We start from the raw sequence: 7343 nt of genomic DNA, 5'->3' as shown, positions 1-7343 counted from the left end.
CTTCCAGTACTTCAGACATACCATATTTACTCCTCTGCATATCCTTTTGTCTGTTACAGAGAGTGTTGGAGCTGGATGTCCATGTAATTCACCATGAATTTATTTATGTGGATGAGGTTGGCTTCAACCTCACCAAAACCAGGCGCCGCGGAAGAAATGTAATAGGACAGAGGGCATTTACCAATGTCCCCGGACAGCGTGGGGGGTAATATAACTATGTGTGCTGCCATCACTCAAAACGGGGTCCTCCATCACAATGCAACACTGGGTCCGTACAACACCGGCCATATGCTCACTTTTCTGGATGCAATTTACACAATGCTTGTCCCTATGGTTTTATGGGACAATGTTAGTTTTCCCCGGGCTGTTCTGGTCCAAAACCGGTTTGCCACCCATCCACAATTTGTAGTTTTGTACCTACCCAAAAATTCACCCTTTCTAAATCCCATAGAGGAATTCTTCTCAGCCCGGCGCTGGAAAGTGTATGATCGCCAACCCTATGCCCACATGCCGCTTTTCCAGGCAATGGAGGACGCATGTGGGGACATAGAGGTTGCCTCTGTCCAAGGTTGGATACGCCACGCTAGGAGATACTTCCCTCCATGTGGGGACATAGAGGTTGCCTCTGTCCAAGGTTGGATACGCCACGCTAGGAGATACTTCCCTCCATGTTTAGGCAAGAGAAAGCTTATCTTGTGATGTGGGCGAAGTATTGTGGCCAGACCCAGGCTGGAGAAGAGATGAAGGGTAGCTTAGCACTGGTGACTGCCCCCCCCTTACCAATTCCTGGACTGTCCCCCCGGGACCCCACACACACAATTGTGTTATTTACTGTATTCTAAAGAATATACTTTTGGTTTACATATGTTTATGGTTTTGTTGTATGCTACTGTATACAACAGTAATATTTGGCCAAATAAATATTTTCTGTTTCTACATTGCATTGGTGTTAACAGTGTACTTGTTACCCCTCTCAGCAGATTACTTTCACTGTAGAACATTGTATTGAAATGTAGATATAAGCCTATGAAAGACCAAAGAGCTTTAGATTTAGAACAGTGTTTACATGGTATATCCAGAAATGTACTATTATGAAAGCAGTTTGCCATTTGATGCAAATGCTTCATTCTGACATGTGTTTATGTCATTTTAAATGCAGTGTTACATTTTGAAGGAGATGTGAGGCATTTTGCATTTTGTGTGTGCAGTTTTGGGAATTGTGTGTAGAGTTTTGAAAAAAAGTAGACAGTTTTGAAAACGTGTGTAAGCAGTTGGAAAAAACTGTACGACTCAGTTCTCACTTTCTCAGTTGAGTTGATGAGATTCTATGTAGTTACCTGTTTATGATGAGTAACGCTTTTCAGTTCCTGTCCCGTGGACTATAACCTTCCTCACATTACTCCTCTCATTACTTTGGTCACCCAGAACAACGGATGGCGCAGCTGCCTGTACAATTGTCTTTATTACCAAGGCATCTGTTTTCTGCTTTTCTAATCAAAAACACAGCTAGATGATCAGGCCATCCAAGTCAATTTTCTATGATACGAAGTAAACAGACAAAAATAAATGAGTACAAAGGCTGTTGTTGGATATGGCTGGTTCTGAAATGGAATGCAGCAATTCCCCACTGTATGGGTTTGGGCTCTACAGTACTAGTACATTCAGCCACCTCTCAGATGTTTCTTCCAGGAAGGAAGTTGTAATCCGTATGTTACCACAACAGTAGACTAGCTATTTGCTTCTACAGTAAAAGCATCAGTAAATATATTACAGTTACTTTGTATGTTTAGATTGAAGGATATGTCACTCACACATCTCACATCTTAGTTGTGTAGGTCCAGAACCTTTCTATAGCACATGAAATATCCTATTCCAAGTACACACATGCATGCACACACGCACAGACACACACACAGTACCTCCCTGGGTCTGTATGAGTCCCTTTCTTGGACCCAGAGTAGGAAGGGGCAGGGCTCTGACATTCCTCCCTGTACTGCCTCTTCTCCCTGCCTGGGCTCCCTAGCTGGGCTCCCTGGCTCTTCTCCCTGCCTGGGCTCCCTGCCTTTTCTCCCGGCCTGGGCTCCCTGCCTCTTCTCCCTGCATGTGCTCCCTGCCTCTTCTCCCTGCCTGGGCTCCCTGCCTCTTCTCCCTGCCTGGGCTCCCTGGCTGGGCTCCCTGGCTCTTCTCCCTGCCTCTTCTCACTGCTTGGGCTCCCTGCCTCTTCTCCCTGCCTGGGCTCCCTGCCTATTCTCCCTGCCTGGGCTCCCTGCCTCTTCTCACTGCCTGGGCTCCCTGCCTTTTCTCCCTGCCTGGGCTCCCTGCCTCTTCTCCCTTCCTGGGCTCCCTGCCTCTTCTCCCTGCCTGGGCTCCCTGTCTCTTCTACCTGCCTCTTCTCCCTGCCTGGGCTCCCTGCCTCTTCTCCCTGCCTGGGCTCCCTGCCTCTTCTCCCTGCCTGGGCTCCCTGCCTCTCCTCCCTGCCTCTCCTCCCTTCCTGGGCCCCCTGCCTCTTCTCCCTGCCTGGGCTCCCTGCCTCTTCTCCCTGCCTGGGCTCCCTGCCTGGGCTCCCTGGCTCGACTCTGCAACAAAGCAGAAGAGAGGAAATGTCAGACAGCATCCCTGACGGCGCTAGAACAATGAATAATTACTTTGACTGCTTCAGTCAAGAAGAGAGAAAAACCCTTTAACTCTCTCCATCCTCCAGCCCCCTTCAAATGAAAAACCCTACATCACAAATTGCGATAAGAAGATGACATTGAGAAGGCCGCTACATGTCAAGATCCTTGGAAATGAAGGATTTTGGTTGTTATTTATGAAAAAGCCGCTCAGGGAAATGAAATGATTCAAGCCTAAAGAGTAGCCCGGTATGTGCTCTTCCCTCCTTACAGAGTCGTGATAGGGACAGGGGCTCATTTCTGGGAAGCGTGAGAAGTGGAGAGGTGGGGGATTAGTGGGCAAACCGCAGTGATGTCACATTGAAGCCGGGTTTTAAAAACGCATCCTGGTCACCATTATGGTTAATAATTTGATTGACACCTCTGTGCAAGACTCAAAGACTTCTGCATGAAGGGTGGCGGGGTTGTTAGAAAGAACTCCCTCAATGATGCGTGTCACTGAAGCAGAAAATTAACACGAGGAGACGGCAGCACGTTAAGAGGATCAGAGAAAGAGAGAGCGGTAAGAGAGAGAGGGGGAGATGGGGGAGAAAAGGAGAAGGAGAGATGGGAGCAGGGAAACATTTAGGTAAATGCATTGTTATTTTGGGTTTCTTTGTAGGGTGAGCTCCAGTGCAGATTCACTTGGGGCTTTGCCTAAGCAATGCCTAATCTCTTCATGAGCTCTACATGTTCCTGTTGTGATTAATGATGCCTGGCTGGGCTCTGCTCTGGGAGAAGGATCCGACCACAGCCCTCATCACGTAGGTCTAGTGCTCCTCTCCCTCACACTACCACCATATTTTATATTCTTCTCCCCAACCATAAGGACTGAGGGCTATATTTGCTTCCTGTATACCACCACAGTGTTATGGGAAGGCAATACTGGAGGCCACAAGACTGTCTCCAATACTGGAGGCTTCCCCTGCCTGTTGACTGGCCAAGAGACTGTCTCCAATACTGGAGGCTTCCCCTGCCTGTTGAATGGCCAAGAGACTGTCTCCAATACTGTAGGCTTCCCCTGCCTGTTGACTGGCCAAGAGACTGTCTCCAATACTGGAGGCTTCCCCTGCCTGTTGACTGGCCACAAGACTGTCTCCAATACTGGAGGCTTCCCCTGCCTGTTGACTGGCCAAGAGACTGTCTCCAATACTGGAGGCTTCCCCTGCCTGTTGACTGGCCAAGAGACTGTCTCCAATACTGGAGGCTTCCCCTGCCTGTTGACTGGCCAAGAGACTGTCTCCAATACTGGAGGCTTCCCCTGCCTGTTGACTGGCCAAGAGACTGTCTCCAATACTGGAGGCTTCCCCTGCCTGTTGACTGGCCAAGAGACTGTCTCCAATACTGGAGGCTTCCCCTGCCTGTTGACTGGCCAAGAGACTGTCTCCAATACTGGAGGCTTCCCCTGCCTGTTGACTGGCCAAGAGACTGTCTCCAACACTGGAGGCTTCCCCTTCCTGTTGACTGGCCAAGAGACTTTCTCCAATACTGGAGGCTTCCCCTGCCTGTTGACTGGCCAAGAGACTGTCTCCAATACTGGAGGCTTCCCCTGCCTGTTGACTGGCCAAGAGACTGTCTCCAATACTGGAGGCTTCCCCTTCCTGTTGACTGGCCAAGAGACTGTCTCCAATACTGGAGGCTTCCCCTGCCTGTTGACTGGCCAAGAGACTGTCTCCAATACTGGAGGCTTCCCCTTCCTGTTGACTGGCCAAGATACTGTCTCCAATACTGGAGGCTTCCCCTTCCTGTTGAATGGCCAAGAGACTGTCTACAATACTGGAGGCTTCCCCTGCCTGTTGACTGGCCAAGAGACTGTCTCCAATACTGGAGGCTTCCCCTGCCTGTTGACTGGCCAAGAAACTGTCTCCAATACTGGAGGCTTCCCCTGCCTGTTGACTGGCCAAGAGACTGTCTCCAATACTGGAGGCTTCCCCTTCCTGTTGACTGGCCAAGAGACTGTCTCCAATACTGGAGGCTTCCCCTGCCTGTTGAATGGCCAAGAGACTGTCTCCAATACTGGAGGCTTCCCCTGCCTGTTGACCGGCCAAGAGACTGTCTCCAATACTGGAGGCTTCCCCTGCATGTTTTACATTTGACGTATCAGTCATTTAGCAGAGGCTCTTATCCAGAGAAACCTAAGGTAGTGAGTGCATACATTTTCGTGCTGGTCCCCCGTGGGAATCGAACCCACAACCCTGACGTTGCAAGCACCCATGCTGTGAACCGTCCAAAGCCAAGCAACTATCCTGCACCATTCCCGGAAGGTTGTATGCAAAATAACCATAGGATAACCATGCTCTCACCAAGCTCTGAGAAACATATGGTTCTCAGAATGTTATGCGATAGCTGGGTGTCTCTCCCATTCTGTCCACCTTCTCTATCTACATTTTCCCTTCTTTCGTTCCCTACCTCTTTCATCCTCTGTCCTGCTCTTTTGTTGTCTGCTCGTCTTCTCCTCCTCCCTTTGTTTTCCTCTCTGTCCTGTGTGAATGGAGACTGCCCTGTATGCTGTGTGACAGGAGAATGCCCTGTGTGACAGGAGAATGCACTGTGTGGCAGGAGAATGGCCTGTGTGCTGTGTGACAGGAGACTTCCCTGTGTGACAGGAGACTGCCCTGTGTGACAGGAGACTGCCCTGTGTGACAGGAGACTGCCCTGTGTGCTGTGTGACAGGAGGATTGCAGTAAATATGTCTGCTGTGGTTAGCCATCTCATCCTTAACCCTACAGTATCTTCTTGTGTGGTGTCTGTAGTTCAGCTCTCAACTCAGAGACCCATTCCTGTTCTGAAGCTCCCAGCATGTTCAACAGCTCCACTCCAGACAACATCCACATCTCAATCCAGATACAACACACCTTTCTCTCTCTGAGGGTGAAAACCATGTTATACAGAACATGGCTGTTTAACCATTATTTAACTAGGCAAGTCAGTTAAGAACAAATTCTTATTTTACAATGACGGCCTACCCCTGCCAAACCCTCCGCTAACCCAGGCGACGCTGGGCCAATTGTGCGCCACCCTATGGGACTCCCGAAAACGGCGGTTGTGATACAGCCGGGATCAAACCAGGGTCTGTAGGGTCACATCATAACAATCAGCCTACATTATTACATGATAACATAACAGCTAAGCCACCATAACAAGAAGGCTGTTCAGTATTCAGCCAGGTATGTCTGCTGGCTATGGGTTGGTTTGACCAGGTGATAAAATGGCAATTTATCAGCTGGAGGCGTACTGTGGTGTTCCTCTGTGTTCCTTGGTGTTCCATGGTGTTCCATGGTGTTCCATGGTTTTCCATGGTGTTCCTTGGTGTTCCATGGTGTTCCTTGGTGTTCCATGGTGTTCCTTGGTGTTCCATGGTGTTCCGTGGGCTGCAGATATTCCAGTATATCAGGTCTTTTGATCCCAGGGTCACAACAGTGTCAGCCAGGCAGGCTTACCAAACCCCTGGTGGTTACTGCTCCAGCACCACAGCTCATTACCCAGCGGTGTTACGGCGGTGATACCGCCTAATGAATCTGTCTCTAATCATGTTATTTGTAAGTGCCTCACACAGCGTTTGTCGGTTAAAACATGTTGTTGCTCTCTCTCACCCACGTCCCTAACAAGAACCCCTGGTATAGAAATAAGCCTTTTTAGTCTCTGTGGGACATCTTGTAAAACAACCCTGCCATCCGTTTTAGTTATGCTTGATTTGCCTGTTTATTTCAGAGCAGTCTAATCTGAATTCTAATTGGAAACAGTTGAGTGATGAAAACCATTTGGATTGTATTGGTATTATATATTTATCTGCTGGTTTAAAAGGACTTGAGGCTATGGATATAAACCTGGGCTTTTCTTCTGTCCTCCTTACCACCACCCTGTCAATATATACAACACCCCCCACTCAGGAGTTGATTACTAAGCCTGCCAAGAATTTGATCATAAACGTTACAAGTATGTAATAAACCGTTTTGAAAATGTGCAGCAGCAGCAACATTGTTCTAATCATTTTGCAAATATTGCCTCAGAGGAATAAAAACCACATCACCCTAAGATCCAATTTGTGCTACACTCACCAATTACTTTCACGGTCCACTTCCCATCTAATACAGAAAGGCCAGATTACCCTCTGTGTGTCTGGGCGCTGCCTTCACACACACCCCAATTACTAACACTAATTGGAAAAATGCTTCATGTGACAATTTTTTTTAACTTGACTTGTCCCCTTTCTTCTGAAAATATTTACACTAATTTACCGTGTCTGTGTGTAGCCGCCAAGATAACTGAACTCTTCTTATGGAAAATATGTTCCTGTATTCATGACTTTATGATGTACTATTAGTTCCCAGGTTATCTGATCTTTGCATTGCTCTAAGGGCCAGATAAAAACTCAAGCAACAGTCTCCCTAATTAAACTGAACTTTAATTCATCTTAATGTAATATGTGACAGTTAATTACATGTTTCTGTTGGTTTGGGTCTTTCATTTCTGAAATCCAATAGACCTACATTGTTACATCATACCAATAGGCCTACATCATCACATCATAACAATAGGCCTACATCATTACATCATAACAATAGGTCTACATCATCATATCATAACAATAGGCCTACATCATCATATCATACCAATAGGCCTACATCATCACATCATAACAATAGGCCTACATCATTACATCATAACAATAGGCCTACATCGTTACATCAT

This window comes from Oncorhynchus mykiss, chromosome 27, assembly GCF_013265735.2.
Source record: "Oncorhynchus mykiss isolate Arlee chromosome 27, USDA_OmykA_1.1, whole genome shotgun sequence".
NCBI classification, from domain to species: Eukaryota; Metazoa; Chordata; class Actinopteri; order Salmoniformes; family Salmonidae; genus Oncorhynchus; species Oncorhynchus mykiss.
Note: the sequence above shows the minus strand (reverse complement) of the source record.